Source organism: Panthera uncia, chromosome X (genome assembly GCF_023721935.1).
Source record: "Panthera uncia isolate 11264 chromosome X, Puncia_PCG_1.0, whole genome shotgun sequence".
Taxonomy (NCBI): Eukaryota; Metazoa; Chordata; class Mammalia; order Carnivora; family Felidae; genus Panthera; species Panthera uncia.
The window spans coordinates 80019546-80036533 of NC_064817.1; positions in this window are offsets into that span (position 1 = coordinate 80019546).

A 16988-nucleotide genomic window follows, 5' to 3' on the forward strand; every position below is an offset into this window, starting at 1 on the left:
ATGGCTTGCCAAGTGTCTCATGAGGTAGTTTGAGGGAATGCTTTCTCATTCCCTTAAAAAGCATGCTTGTAGTGTAGGCTCATTGTATGGAAGGGGATTGAAATAAATTTCTAAATTCCAGGAGTAGGATGAAAATGATACATCATTAAAATTCATCCTCAAATCCCTTTAAGAAACAGTTAGGAAAATGATTAAAATCCATAGCTACACATAAATCCACACACAGACTACTAAAGAGGCATCAGGCAACTAAAGATAAAATGTGTAAGAGAATAATAGCATATCTCAGGTAGGGATACATATATATGTAATAAAACCATAAATAAATGTATTAAAATAGAAAATCCATATTCTTGTGAATGGTGACATCTGGATAAGGAGGAAGCTAACGCAGTTTATTTAATAAGATAGAAAAATGTGTTATATTATTTTTATAATTTCAGTCTAAAATATTTTCCAACAAGTAATGATTCTATGAGCTTTAATTATGATTTTTTTAAATGTTTCATATTAATGGGGCGCCTGGGTGGCTCAGTCGGTTAAGCGTCCGACTTTGCCTCAGGTCATGATCTCACGATTTGTGAGTTCGAGCCCCACATCAGGCTCTGTGCTGACAGCTCGGAGCCTGGAGCCTGCTTCGGATTCTGTGTCTCCTTCTCTCTCTGCCCCTCCCCAACTTGTGCTCTGTCTCTCTATGTCTCTCAAAAAATAAATAAATGTAAAAAAAATTAGAAAAAAAAGTTTCATATTAATTTACAAATTGTAGAAAAATATTTAAGTCCATAATGGAATATATACTTACTCAGCAATCCTCCTTTTTTAGTAACTAAAAAAAGTATCATACTTTTGAATTTCTTCACATTACATTTTCTATGGGTGCAGCTATAGTGTACATTCATTACATGATACATATGTACTGTGTGTCACATATGACTCAACATTTGCTAAAGACCATGAAACCAGTATTAAATTTTGCCAAGTTGACAAACAAGGCTCATTCCCCCTCACCCCCTCCCCCCCCAAAAAAATACCTGTCCCTAACCACTAGGTTTCACAGTATTTTTTTCTGTTTTAGGGCTGAGGCCAGCTTAGGAGAATTACTATACGTGGAACTATAAGCAAGGATCGAATTGATATCTGGGCCCCAGGTCTCCTGAAATCACTCTGTTGTATAGTAGACTCAACTTCACACTTACTTATTTTGTACTGTCTCCTTTCTGGGGATCATTGGGAGGCTGCTATTCCAATGTCAAAAAGGGAAGAAAAAAAGAAGATGAGAAATCACAACAAATAAAAGGTAGCAATATCTGATAAGAGATTAATATAAAAACCCCAAAACAATACAATTTAAAAATGGACAGAGGATCTGAATAGACAGTATTCTCAGGAGACATTCAGATGGTCAACAATATGTGAAAAAATACCCATCATTAAAAAATAATCAGAGAAATGAAAAATAAAACTACTATGAGCTTCATCTCTCATGTGAGAGAGCGCCAATCATCAAAACGAAATAACAAGTGTTAGAGAATGTGGAGAAAAGTGAATCCTTGTGTCCTATTGGTGGGAATGGAAATTGGTGCAGCCACTATGGAAAACATTAGAGAGCTATCTCAAAAAATTAAAAATAAAACTCTCATATAATCTAGCAATTCCACTTCTGGGTATTAATCTGATGAAAACAAAAACACCAACTTGAAAAGCTATATGCACTCTCATGCTAATTGCCACATTACTAACAATAGTCAAGATATGGAAGCAAACTAAATGTGAATCAATGACTGAATGGATTAAAAAATGTGGTGTGTATATACAATGGAATATTATACTTTTTTTAGTTTCAAGTTTTTATTTAAATTCCAGTTAGTTAACATACAGTAGATTAATAGTTTCAGATGTAGAATTTATTGATTCATTCACATACAACACCCTGAGCTCATCACAACCAGTGCCCTCCTTAATATCCATCACCCATTTAACCCATCTGTCCAGCCCTTTACCTCCAGAAATCCTCAATTTATTCTCTATAGTTAAGGTCTGTTTTTTGTTTTGCCTCTCTCATTTTCCCCCTTTGTTCATCTGTTTCATTTCTTATTTATTTATTTATTTATTTATTAAAAAATTTTTTTTAACGTTTTTATTTATTTTTGAGACAGGGAGAGACAGAGCATGAACAGGGGAGGGTCAGAGAGAGGGAGACACAGAATCTGAAACAGGCTCCAGGCTCTGAGCTGTCAGCACAGAGCCCGACGCGGGGCTCGAACACACGGACCGCAAGAGATCATGACCTGAGCCGAAGTCGGCCGCTTAACCGACTGAGCCACCCAGGCGCCCCATCTGTTTCATTTCTTAAATTTCACATGTGAGTGAAATCATATGGTATTTGTCTATCTCTGACTGACTTATTTCGCTTAATAGTGTCTAGTCCCATTCACGTAGTTGCAAATACCAAGATTTCTTTCCTTTTTATGGTTGAGTAACATTCAATTGTATGTGTGGAACACATCTTTTTATTTAAATTTTATTTAAATTCTTGTTAAGAATTATATTCAAATTATTGTTAAAAATTGTTAAATTCTTGTAAGATATAGTGTAGTATTGGTTTCAGGAGTAGAGTTTAGTGATTCCTCACTTACATATGACGCGCAGTGTTCATCAACACAAGTGTCCTCCTTAATACTCATCACTCATTTAGCCCATTCACCTTCGCCTCCCCTCCATCAATGCTCAGTTTGTTCTCTATAGATCAGAGTCTTTTATGGTTTGCCTCTCTCTCTTTTTACCCCTTTCCCTATTTTCACCTGTTGTATTTCTTATATTCCACATGTGAGTGAAATGATATAGTACTTGCCATTTTCTGATTAACTTATTTCACTCACCATGATGCATTCTAACTCCATCCACATCATTGCAAATAGCAAGATTTCATTCTATTATGTGCCTGAGTAATATGCCGATGTATGTGTGTACGTATATATACATATATACCACATCTTCCTTACCCATTCCTCAGTCAATGGACATTTGGGCTCTTTCCATAATTAGGCTATTGTTGATAATGCTGCTATAAGCATTGGGGTGCACGTATCCCTTTGAATCAGTACTTTTGTATCCTGTGGGTAAATACCTAGTAATGCCATTATGGGGTTGTAGGCTAGTTCTCTTTTTAACGTTTTGAGGAACCTCCATACTGTTTTCCAGAGCGGCTGCACCAGTTTCCATTCCCACCAACAGTGCAAAGGGTACTCCTTTCTCTGCATCCTCACCAACATCTATTGTTTCCATAGTTGTTAATTTTAGCCATCCTGACAGGTGTGACGGGGTATCTCATTATACTTTTTATTTGTATTTCCCTGATGATAAGTGATGGTGAGCATCTTTTCATTTGTATGTTAGCCATCTGGATGTCTTCTTTGGAAAAATGTCTATTCATGTCTCCTGCCCATTTCCTATTATTTGTTTTTTTTTTTTTTTTTTTTTTTTTTTTGAGGGAGGGATGTTAAGTTGTATAAGTTCTTTGTAGATTTTGGATACTAACCCTTTATCAGATATGTAATTTGCAAATATCTTCTTCATTCTGAATGTAGCCTCTTAGTTTTGTTGATGGTTTCCTTCACTGAGCAGAAGCTTTTATCTTGATGCAGTCCCAATAGCTCATTTCTGCTTTTGTTTCTTTGCCTCCAGGGATGTGTCTAGTAAGACATTGTTATGGCTGAGGTTAAAGAGGTTGCTGCCTGTTTTCTCCTCTAGGATTTTGAAGGTTTGTCTTACAGTTAAGTCTTTCATCTATTTTGAATTTATTTTTGTATACAGGGTAAGGAAGTGGTCCAGTTTCATTCTTCTGCATGTTGCCGTCCGGTTTACCCAACACCATTTGTTGAAGAGATTGTCTTTTACCCATCAGATATTCTTTTCTCTTTGTTGAAGATCAGTGGGTCCATTTATGGGTTTTGTATTCTGTTCCATTGATCCATATGTCTGTTTTTGTGCCAGTAATGATGACTACAGCTTTGTAATATAACTTGAAGTCTGGGATCGTGATGCTTCCAGCTTTGCTTTCCTTTGTCAAGATTGCTTTGGCTATATGGGGTCTTTTGTCACTCCAATGAAATTGTAGGATGTTTTGTTCTAGCTCTGTGTAAAACGTTGGTGGTATTTTGATAGTGATTGCATTAAATGTGTAGATGCATTTCCTGCATCTATTGGGAGGATCACATGGTTCTTACCCTTTCTTTTAGTACTGTGGTGTATCATGTTGATTGATTTGTGAATACTGAACCAGCTTTGTGGCCCAGGAATAAATCCCCCCTGATCGTGGTGAATGATTCTTTTAATGTACTGTTGGATTCAATTTGCCAGTATTTAGTGAGGATTTTTGCATTCATGTTCATCTGAGATATCGGCCTGTGGTTCTCTTTTTCAGTGGATTCTTTGGTTTTATAATCAGTGTAATGCTGGTTTTGTAGAATGAGTTTGGAAGTTTTCCTTCCATATCTATTTTTTGGGATAGTTTGGGAAAATAGCTATTAATTCTTCATTAAATCTTTGGTAGAATTCCCCTGAGAATCCATCTGACCCTGGACATACATTTGTTGGGAGATTTTTGATTACTTATTCAATTTCTTTCCTAGTTAGCAATCTGTTCAATTTTTCTATTTCTTCCTGTTTAAGTTTTATTAGTTTATATGTTTCTAGGAATTTATCCATGTCCTCCAGATTGGCCAATTTGTTGACATAATTTTTCATAATATTCTCTTATAATCATTTGTAGCTCTGTGATGTTTGTTGTGATTTCTCCTCTCTCATTCGTGATTTTATTTATTTGAGTCCTTTCTCTTTTCTTTTTGATAAGTCTGGCTGAGGTTGAACAATTTTATTAACTCTTTCAAAGAACTGGCTCCTAGTAGGTTTTCTTTGTTTCTGTATCATTTATTTATTCTCTAATCATTATTATTTCCCTTATTCTTCTGGCTTTAGGCTTCATCTGTTGTTCCTTTTCTAGCTTCTATACGTGTAAGCTTAGGATGTGTATTTGTGATTTTTTCTTGCTTCTTGAGGCAAGTCTGTATTGCTGTATTCTTCCCTCTAATGACTGTTTTCACTACATCCCAAAGGTTTGAACTGTCATGTTTTCATTTTCATTTTCATTTTGTTTCCATGTCTTTTTAAAATTTCTTTTTTAACTTCCCGGCTGACCCATTGATTGTTTCTTAGGATGATCTTTAGCTTCTCTGTATTTGTGGTCTTTCCAAATTTTTTCTTATGATTGACTTCAAATTTCATAGTGCTGTGATTGGAGGATATGCATGGTATCATCTCAATATTTTTGTACTGTTTAAGCCTGATTTATGACTTAGTATGTGCTCTTCTCTGGAGAATGTTCCATGTGCACTTGAAAGAATGTGAATTCTTCTGTTTTAGGATGGCATGTTCTGAATATATCTCTTAAGTCCTTCTGGTCCAGTGTGTCATTTAAAGCCATTGTTTCCTTGTTTACTTTCCACTGAGATGATAAGTGGGGTGTTAGGGTCCACTACTATTATTGTATTATTAGCCATGAGTTCCTTTATGTTTGTTATTGACTGATTTATATATTTTTTGTGCTTCCACATTGTGGGAATAAATTTTTACAATTGTTAGGTATTCTTAGAAGATCTTCTTAGAAGATCTTATGATGGGTCTTATATTTTTTCAGTCCATTCTGACACCCCATGTCTTTTTATTTGAGTATTCAGTCCATTTACATTCAGAGTAATTATTGATAGATATGAATTTAGTGCCATTTTATTACTTATTTTTTCATTGTTTCTGGAGATTTTCTCTGGTCCTTCCTCATCTTTGTAGCTTTTGGTCTTTCTTTTCCACTGAAAGAGTCCCCTTTAATATTTCTTACAGGACTACTATAGGGCTCATGAACTTTTGTAGTTTTTGTTTGTCTGGGAAACTTGTTGTCTCTCCTTCTATTCTGAATGATAGACTTTCTGGGTGGAATATTCCTGGCTGTAGTTTTGTTTCTTTTCTTTTTTTCTTTCTTTTTTTTTTTTCATGTAGCATAGCGAATATAACATGTCACTCCCTTCTGACATGCCAAATTTCTGTGGAGAGATCTGTTGCTAAGGTAATTTGTCTTCCTTTGTACATTAGAGACTTCTTTGTCTTCTGCTTTTAGAATTTTTTCTGTATCTCGATGTTTTGTAAATTTCACTACAATAAATCTCAATATTGGCCTACGTTTGTTGGTTTTTTGGGGGAGTCCTCTGTGCCTCCTGGATTTGGATGTCTGTTTCCTTACCCATATTAGGAAAGTTTCCAGCCATTATTTCTTCAAATAAATCTTCTGCCTCCTTTTCCCTGTCTTCTTCTGGGACTTCTAGGATAAAAAATGTTATTATACTTTATGGAGTCACTGAGTTCCCTAAGTTTATATTTGTGATCCAATATTTTTCTCTCCCTTTTCGTTTCACTCTCATTATTTTCCATACTTTATCTTCTGTTATCACTTATTTGTCCTTTTGCTTCTTCCATCCTCACAGTCATTATACGTAGTTGTTTTCAAATCTCAGTAATTGCAATTTTCATTATGGCATGACTAATTTCTAAGTCTTTTATCTCTTCAGTGAAGGAATCCCTGACGTCTTCTATCCTTTTCTGAGCCAAGCTAGTATCCTGATGATTGTTGCTTTAAATTCTGGATCAGGATTATTATATCAGTTTCAAGTAGATCTCTGGCTGTGACCTTTCCTTGTTCTTTCTTTTGGGATGAATTCTTCCATGTTGGCATTTTGTCTATGTCTCGGCCTTCCTCTGTGTGTTAGAAAAACCTCTTGTGTTTCCTGATTTTGAGAGTAATGGCTTTATTATGAAAAGGTCATGTACTGTCCAGGGCCTCAGTCTTCAGGAAGTGTCTCGTATATGCTGTGGGCACTCTGCTGCTGTATTTTGGTTGCTCTTTCCCTCAAGTAATTTTTCTGCAGAATTTATTCTTCCCTGCCTGGGGGAGTGTTTTGACTTTGTCCAGAATGTGGTTTTAAATAGGTGTGCACTGGTCTGCTTGTTAAAAGAGTCCTGGTGCTATTTCCATTAGAGCTGAAGATTAATAGCACTATGGTCAGTAGATGTGATGCATGTGGGGGTGGGGGGTTTGTTATGCTTTTCTGGAGGAGAGGCACACTTCCCTGGTTGTCAGGCACACTTGTCCAATAAAAGAAACACCAGCAGAGTGCAGGGGGTGGGACTTGGTTTAAACAGTTTAGGCCACCAGTGTTGGCATTGTGCTGCTTCCTGAAATTAGTTTATGCTACCGGGTGGAGGAGGAAAATCGGGCCAAGAAACTTCCTAGCCCATGGAGAGGGGATTTCGCGCCCGCTGCTATCCAGGAAGACCTCCTTGAAGAGCAAATAACCTCCCTTTAGTTGTCCCAGGTGTCCTTCAGATCGTTGCCTTCACCCTGTCTGTGTCCAGGCCACCTGCCAGCCCAGCAGCTCAATGCACCTTGGGCTCTATCCTAGGCACGCCGGCTGAGTTTTAAAACCGCAAACTTTAGGGACCTGGCATGGTGGAGACCCACACTGGTCCTTTGATGGAAGGTCTTGCCATGCTGGGCCGATAAAGGTTTGTCCCTGAAAGGAAGTCACACTAAAGTGCAGGTTTGTGGATTTTGGAATAAAGCACAGCAAAGAGCCAATGACCAGATTAATTACCCTCAGCACGTGTTTCTGCACCTATGCTGAGGGTCAGGGGAGGGAAATGGTGCCTGCCAAGTCTTTTGTCCCCAGAGACGCAATGCCACCTCCTTCAAATGCACTCTAAGGGGAAACTGTTTCTCCAGTGAGTCTCAGGTGATCCACTGATCATGCCCTCTGCCCCTGGGATTGCCTGCTTGCCTTCTCTACAGGAACACTGCAGTTCCCTCAGGGCTTTGTCCCAGCTGCATCCTGGATCTCTAACTCAAGTTTTTGAGCCCTGCTAGTGGGAAATACTCACAAAAGTTAGTCTCTCTCATTTTCCAAGTCAATGGGTTTGGGGAAGTGTTTTCCTTGTGCGGTTCCCTGTGTGCTCCTCTCTCTCTCTCTGTCTCCTCTCTCCTCAACCAGGAATCCCTCCCTTCCACAGTACCTGGCATCTGTTTCTCCCCCAAACCATGTCTCTGCACCTCCTACCTTTCATGATGTGGTCTCTTCTTTCCCTCTAGTTGTGTGTTTTTGTTTTTTTTTTTCTGTCAGTCCTCAGATCAATGTCTTGGGTATTTGGAATGATTTGATATTTATCTAGCTGTTTTCAAGGAACAAGGCAAGCTTTGCGTACTTCTACTACTCTGCCATCTTGACCCTTCTGTTGAATGTTATTTAATTATAAAAAAGAGTGAAACCTTGGTTTTTGTGACAACATGGGTGGACTTCAAGGATGATAAATGAAGTAAGTCAGACAGAGAAAAACAAATACCATATGATCTCACTCAGATGTGGGATCCAAAAAGGAAAAACAACTAAAAAAAGAAAAGAAAAAAAAAAACCCGAGGGTACTGGTATAGAGAAGACATTGCTCCTAGCCTGAGGAAATGGCTAAGGGGTGAGAAAAATTGGTGAAAGGTGTCGAAAGGTACAAACTTTATGCATTAAACAATTTATGGGGATGCCATACACAGCGTGGTGACTGTAGCAAAGAATACTGTATTACATATTTAAAAGTTGTTAAGACGGGCACCTGGGTGGCTCAGTCAGTTAAGCGTCTGCCTTCCGCTCGCGTCATGATCTCACGGTTTGTGAGTTCGAGCCCCACATATGTCTCTGTGCTGACAGCTCAGAGCCTGGAGCCTATTCGGATTCTGTGTCTCCATCTGTCTCTGCCCCTCCCCCACTCCTCATGTGTGTGCTCTCTCTCTCTCTCAAAAGTAAATAAACATTTAAAAAATTTTTTAAAAAGCTGTTAAGAGAGTTAGTCTTAAATGACCTCATCTCTCTCTCTCTCTCTCTCTCTCACACACACACACACACACACACAATTTATAACTGTGTACTGTGATGATGATCATTTCATGATATAGGTGTCAATATTTTATTTTAAATTATTATTTTGCACACACACACACACACACACACACTCAAAATAATGAGAGAATGACCTGTCTCTTCTTCCTCACCATAATCTGATAACTTGTCACAAAAAAATGGCAAAGCTAATTCAGCACTGTAAATATGTGTACATTTCCTTTCATGCTGAATCAAAGCCCAACGTTCTCTGTGAGTTGCTCATGGTTATGTCATCCCTCTTGTTGTGAGGAGAACAGAGGAGTGACCATACATATATGTGTTGAAGTTTTACAGTATTATGTGTCAGATATATTCTATTGGCTTGTATATTTCCTCTCACAATAGCTCTGGGAAGTAAGTACCAATCTACCCTTTTTACAGATGAGTCACTATGGAGTCACAGAAATCTATGTAGAGGCATCTTTTTCATTTTCTATAGGCTATATTTTTCTAACTAAAAATATGTAATTTTTAGAAAGAGAAACAAACGTTTTCTTCAAACCAGATTATGAAATAATAACTTATTGTGACCCCCATGAGAACACACACACACACACACACACACACACACACACGTGGGAGATGCAGGAGAGAAGCATCAAAAGGAAAGACTTCAAAAGGGAAGGGCTGGAGAAGGTGCAAGGCCTTAGGACATGTTTACACAGCTGAACGTGGCTGCTGCTCATAAGGAATGCCTAGAGCCATTAACATTGTCCAGGGATGGATCCTCCCTCACACCTGAGCCTTCCTAGTCTTATAGGAACCAATTAACTCAAACTTCAACCTTGAAAAGCTAAACCATTAGATTGATTAACACACTTGCTTAGTTGACTTTATGCACGTCGTCTTTAGCAATCATCCTAATAAAAAGAGTCTTCATTCTGGAGTCGGGGCCTCATTCTGACTCGAGTGTGAGGACCTTCACTTAATTGCACTTTGCGGACTCATTTTTTTGCGACTCCGGCCATACTCCCTGCAACAATTGGCACAGCGAGCAGGGTATGATGCGTCAAACAGTCTTTGAGACTACTTCAGTTTAGATTAGCAGTGGACCAAAGCAGAGCATTAGGACAGGTAAGTCCCGGCTTTGGGATAGTGAAGGATGGGAACTTCCCAGTCTCATGATCATAAAGCTTACTCTAAATTACTTCATGCTTTATTGTGAAGTTCAGGAGTAAAAGTGAAAGGAGGAACTTTTGATGAGCTTTAGTACTTGGTTAAAAAAACATTGCTATTGGTTTAATACTTCTGGAAAAAATCTTTTAAACCTTGAACAATGGACATTAATTATGAAAACGCTTAGACGTGCTCATCAAAATGGACATATCATTTCTTTAAAAATTTGGTCTATATGCTCTTTAATTGAGATGGCTTTAAAGCCTCTACAGTCTGACTCAGAACAAAATATAAGTTCACCTAAATTAAAAACTCATCAAGAAGAAGGAGATGAGTTGAATTTTACATCTGATAGTTTTGAGGATGAATCTTCATCTAAAGGAATCAAAGCTATAGCGCCTGAGGAAAATACTTTACCAGAATGGCCTCCGCCACCACCCACAAATGATGATTGGAGCCAATTGTCTCTGGCTAGTCTACCTCAGGATATTGATTTTAGGGAATATTGCCAAGCAGCTGCCGAAACTCCTTTTGTTTCGGGGAACTTCCCTTTCTTCTCTGGCCCAACATAGACTGCCTAATTCCACTAATGGAAAACAAAAACCAAACAAAAAAAAATAATACAAAACAAAACAAAATAAAAATCATTATCTGCTCATCTATCTGAGCTGACAGAGTTTAGAACCATGTGAACTCTTTTCTTTGCCCTCTGCGCCTCTGTTGGCCTTCAAGAAGATGTACGCTGTCAAAAGGCAAAGAAAACACTTCCCTTAAACTTTAAATTTCCTCACTGGTTCCATGGGGAAAAATTAACAATGATAAACTTAAGAAAACACAGATAAAATATTATTAAGATAGACATGTCTTTTAAATTATAAGACTTTATTCTACTAAGGTTGAGATAAATGGAATTTTAAAAATATGCTGGTATAGGGTTAAAATTCTGCTTTTCTCTCTGTTCAAAAAACAGAGCTTTCTTGGACTGTTCTCCTCTTGATAAGAGAATGTAGACAAAGGTTTTTTCTTTTCTTCTTGCCAAGAAAAACAAAGCTTTAGGTTACATCTTTATCAAGTCTTTGATTGCTTAGCTAAAACTCAATATTATCGGAACTCAGTTTTGCTAACAACTATATAATGCTATACTTTCACCTTTAGGATCTTTTATTGACACATTAACTAAATAAATACAATTTTAAGATTTATAATAATTTATAATCCTATTTAGGATATACTTTATGATAACTTCCTAAGGCTATAACAGACTTCCGAGGATTTAAATGGTAAATAAAATGTATTTAATATTTAAATTAATTTATATTTGTGGGATTTGTCTTTCAAGTTATCAACATTAAATATAAAACTTTATTCTACTAAGGTTTATTAAAGGTAAAATAAACTCACGTTATCTCTGTTCCAATCTGTTAACAAAAGAATGACTTAAAGTAATGGTTAACTTTGTTTTCCTCATAGTTTTCATGGGTAATTGTTAAGATAGCTTTCAAAGTCTTTGGTAACCTAAAACATTTCAGTTTTATTTGCATGATAATTTGAGATAAATTCATTGGATATCTAATGATATAAAAAACTAAAACACTAATTCCAAAATATGGGCCTTTGGAAAAAGGCACAATAGACCTTATTTTTGGACGGAATAGTTTTACACTTAAAGGTATTCATGTACATCCTGGTGTTATTGACTGTGATTATGAAAATGAAATTCAAGTTATGATATCGGCCGATAACCCTTATACTATTCAACCAGGAGATTAAATTGCTCAATTACTTATTCTTCCTTATATAGAGGGCCAAAGCAATCTTGTTATCAGAACTGGAGGTTTTGGCAGTACTGGAAAACAACTATATTGGCAAACTTTTTGAAAGATCCTCGCGCAGAAATACATCTTAAAAATAATAATAAATCTTTTATAGAATTAATAGACACTGGAGCTGACTTTAGCATCATATCTGAAAAGTTTTGCCTTCATCTTGGCCTGTTGAGAACTATGAGTATTTTCAATTTCAGACATTTATATTATAAAAAAACAAAGACATTCATACTACAAGTATTTCATGTAACAAATAACTTAGATATAATTTCTTGCATGTGTATGGGCTGATAAACGTGTAAACTTTTACATACATAATGAAAAAATTAATGCATAGTCTGTTTTTTGTAGGTGAGCCTTTTACTAATTATTGTAGACTTGACTTTTTCAGGTTTATATTGGACCAAATTCAATAAAATGTATTTTACATGTTGAGTTAGTTAGTACAAACATACATATAGTTATAGCAGAAACCAATATGTAATACTCATGACCCAGTATAAACTTTATTCCATTCACTTTTAGTATACTGCATTATGTAACTGTATTGCATTCCAATTTGGGACGATGGCTCCTTAGGGGGAATAAAAAGAAGTCAACAGTGCTAATTAGTCTGCCATGTGGGACCGCTCCATTCCCACCCCCTCCCCAACCATTCCAAAGGCCTCATCTCCAAATAACATCACACTGAGGATTAGTTTCAACTTGTGAATTTTGGGAGTACATCAACATTCAATCTGTAGCCTAGTGTTGCATCTATTTCTCCTCATAATTCTATCATTTGTTGTCTCAAGTAATTTGATGTTCTTGTGACAGCCATATACATACCAGAGATTGTTATGTCTTCTTGAGGAATTGGCCATTTATCATTATGGAATGCTTATTTTCCACCCTGATAATTTTCCTTACTCTGAAGTCTGCTGGATGTGAAATTAATATTCTTACTGCTGCTTTTTTTTTATTACTGTTAGCATAGTATATATTTCTCAATAACTTTATTTTACTGTGTATGTATTTTTATATTAAAGTGGGTTTTTTGTAGGCAACATATAATGAGGTCTTGGTTTTTGAAATATTCTGATATCTTTGTTTTTTTTCTTTCTTTTAAAGAGTGTATTTAGACCATTGATATAAAAGTCATTGATATAATGGGATTCATATATAACCATGTTTGTTACTGTTTTCTCTTTATCACCCTTGTTCTCTATTTCTGTTTTTTCTTCCCCTCTTTTCCTGTGATTGTGATTTTAGATCAACATTTTGTATTTTTCCATTTTTTCTTTTCTGTTAGCATATAATTATACCTTTTTTTTTTCCCTTTTAAGTGGCTGCCATGGAGCTGGTAATATACATTTACTAATCCATGTCTATTTTCTCTTTTTTTTTTATTTATTTTTTAACATTCATTTATTTTTGAGAGAGATATAGAGTTGAGCAGGGGAGGGTCAGAGAGATGAGACACAGAATCCGAAGCAGGCTCTGAGCTGTCAGCACAGAGCCTGATGTGGGGCTCGAATCCACGAACCATGAGATCATGACCTGAACCAAAGTTGGACACTTAACTGACTGAGCCACCCAGGCACCCCCATTTTCAAATAATACTATATTGCTTCACAGATGGAGCAAGTACTTTGAGTGGAAAATTATCCAAATTCCTTCCTCCCATCACTGCTATCAGTGCAGTTATTCATCTCTGTTCACTTATACATAAAAATATTTCAGCACATATATTCATATAAGAGCATATATAATCAAACACATTCTTGATGTTCAAATTTTGAACAAACTGTTTTCTGTTAAATCAATTAAAAAAAAAAAGAAAAAGTTTCCATACAAATTTTAGGATTGTTTGTCTTAGCTCTGTGAAAAATGCTGTAGGTGTTTTGATCGGGATTGCATTAAATATGTAGATTGCTTTGGGTAGTGCAGACATTTTAACAACATTTACTCTTCCAATCCATGAGCTTGGAACGTCTTTCCAATTCTTTGTGTCATCTTCAATTTCTTTCATCTGTGTTTTATGATTTTCAGAGTACAGGTATTTCACTCCTTTGGTTAGGTTTATTCTTAGGTATCTTATTATTTTTGGTGCATTTGTAAGTAGGATTGATTCCTTAATTTCTCCTCCCACTGCTTTATTATTGGCGTGTTGAAATGCAACAGACTTCTGCACATTAGTTTTGCATCCAACGACTTTACTGAATTAATTTATCACTTCTAACATTTTATTGGAATCTTTCGAGTTTCCTTTTTTAAGTTTATTTTATTTATTTTAAGAAAGAGAGAGAGCGAGCATGTGCAGGTGAGGGGGAAGAGTGGGAGAGAGGGAATCCCAAGCAGGCTCTGCGCTGTCAGTGCAAAGCCTGACACAGGGCTGGAACTCATGAACCATATGATCATGACGTGTGCCGAAATCAAGAGTCTGAAGCTTAACCAACTGAGTCACCCAGGCGTCCCCATGAGGTTTCTATATAGAGTATCATGTCATCTGCAAATAGTGAAAGTTTTACTTATTCCTCGCTGATTTTGCTGTCTTTCACATTTCTTTTTGTTGTCTGATTGCTGTGACTAGGACTTCCAGTACTATATTAAATGACAGTGATGAGAGTGGACATCCTGTTGTGTTCCTGTCCATAGAGGAAAAGCTCTCAGGTTTTCCACACTGATGATGATATCAGCTGTGGGTTTTTCATAAATGGCCTCTATTATACTGAGGTATGTTCCCTCTAAACCTACCTTGTTGAGGGTTGTTTTTTTTTTTTTTTCATGAATAGGTGTTGTGCTTTGTCAGTGCCTTTTCTGTGCCTTTTGAAATGGTAGTATGCGTCCTATCCTTTCTGTTATTGGTGTGATGTATCACATTGATTGATTTGCAAATATTGAACCGCCCTGGCAACCCAGGAATAAATCCCACTTGATCATGGTGAATGATTCTTTTTAATGTACTATTGGATTCGGTTTGTTCATGTTTTGTTGAGGGTTTTTGTATCTGTGTTCATGAGAGATCTCGGCCTGTAGTTCTTTTTTCTTGTGGACTCTTCATCTGGTTTTGGTATCAAGATAATGCTGGACTCATAGAATGCATTCTATTTTTTGGAATAGTTTGAAAAGAATAGGTATTAACTCTCTTTTAAATGTTGGGTAGAATTTGCCTGTGAAGGCATCTGGCCCTGGACTTATGTTTGTGCGCAATTTTTTAAAATATATATGTATTTTAAGTTTATTTCTTTATTTTGACAGATAGAGAGACAGCACATGAGCATGGGAGGAACAGAGAGACAGGGAGACAGTGAATCCCAAGTAGGCTCCACACTGTAATTTCACAGCCAGGCACGGGCTCGATCTCATGAACCATGCATGAGATCATGACCTGAGTCGAAATCAAGAGTTGGACACTTAACCGACTGAGCCACCCAGGCACCCCTGTTTGTCAGGAGCTTTTTGATTACGGATACAATTTCTTTGCTGTTTATTGATCTGCTTCCCGTTCCTATTACTTCTGTTTCAGTGTTGGTAGTATATATGTTTCTAGGAATTTATCCATTTCTTCCAGGTTGTCCAATTTGTTGGCATATAGTTTTTTCATAATATTCTATTATAATTGCTGGTATTTCTGTCGTGTTGGTTGTGATTTCTCTTCTTACACTAGTGATTTTATTTACTTGAGTCCTTTCTCTTTTCTTTTTGATAAGAATGGTTGTAGGTTTATCGATTATATTAATGCTTTCAGAGAACCATTTCCTGGTTTCATTGATCTGTTCCTTTTTTTTCATTTTCTACATTATTTATTTTGCCATTTTTAATGTTCATTTATTTGTTTTTGAGAGAGAATGTGAGCGAGAGAGGAGCAGAGTGACAGAGAGAGGTAGAATCTCAAACAGTCTTCATGCTCACTGCAGAGCCCCACATGGGTCTCGATCTCAACTGAGAGAGATCATGACCTGAGCCAAAATAGAGATTCAGATGATTAACAGACTGAACCATCCAGGCGCCCCTTTTTTATTTGACATTAATCTTAATTATATCCTTCCTTCTACTGGTTTTAGGCTTTTTTTTTTTTGTTCTCTTCTACCTCCTTTATGTATAAGGTTAGGTTATTTATTTGGAATTTTTCTGGCTTCTTGAGGTAGCCCTCTATTGCTATATACTTTCCTCTTAGGATCACTTCTGCTGAATCCCAAATGTTTTGGACAATTGCATTTCCATTTTCATTTGTTTCCACATATGTATTTTTTTAATTACATTTTAGTTAGTTAACATGCAGTACAATATTTGTTTCAGGAGTAGAATTCAGTGGTTCATCACTTACATACAACAGCCATTGGTCATCAAAACAATTGCCCTCCTTAATACCCATCACCCATCTAGACCATCCCCCAACCACCTCCTCTGCAGCAACCTTCAGTATGTTTTCTATCATTAAGAGTCTCTTGTGGCTTGTTTCCTTCTCTTCACGCCCCCCACCTTCCCATATGCTAATCTGTTAGGTTTCTTAAATTCACATGTTAGTGAAATCAAATGGTATTTGTCTTTCTCTGATTGACTTATTTCGCGTAGCATAATACATTCTAGCTCCATCCATGTCGTTGCAAATGGCAAGGTTTCATTGTTTTTGATGTCTGAGCAATATTCCATTGTATGTGTGATATACCCATTTGTCATACACTAGACATTTGGACTCTCTCCATAGTTTGGCTATTGTTTACAATGATGCTATAAACATTGGAGTGCGCGTATCTCTTCAAATCTGTATTTTTTTGTATCCTTTGGGTAAATACATACCAGTGTAATTGCTGTATCATAGGGTAGTTCCATTTTTAGTTATTTTGAGGAAACTCCATACTCCTCTTCACAGTGGTTGCACCAGTTGGCATTCCCACCAGCAGTGCAAGAGCGTTCCCCTTTCTCTGCATCCTCACTAACACATGTTGTTTCCTGTGTTGTTAATTGTAGCCATTCTGACAGGTGTGAAGTGATATCTCAGCACGGTTTTGATTTGTATTTTCCTGATGATGTG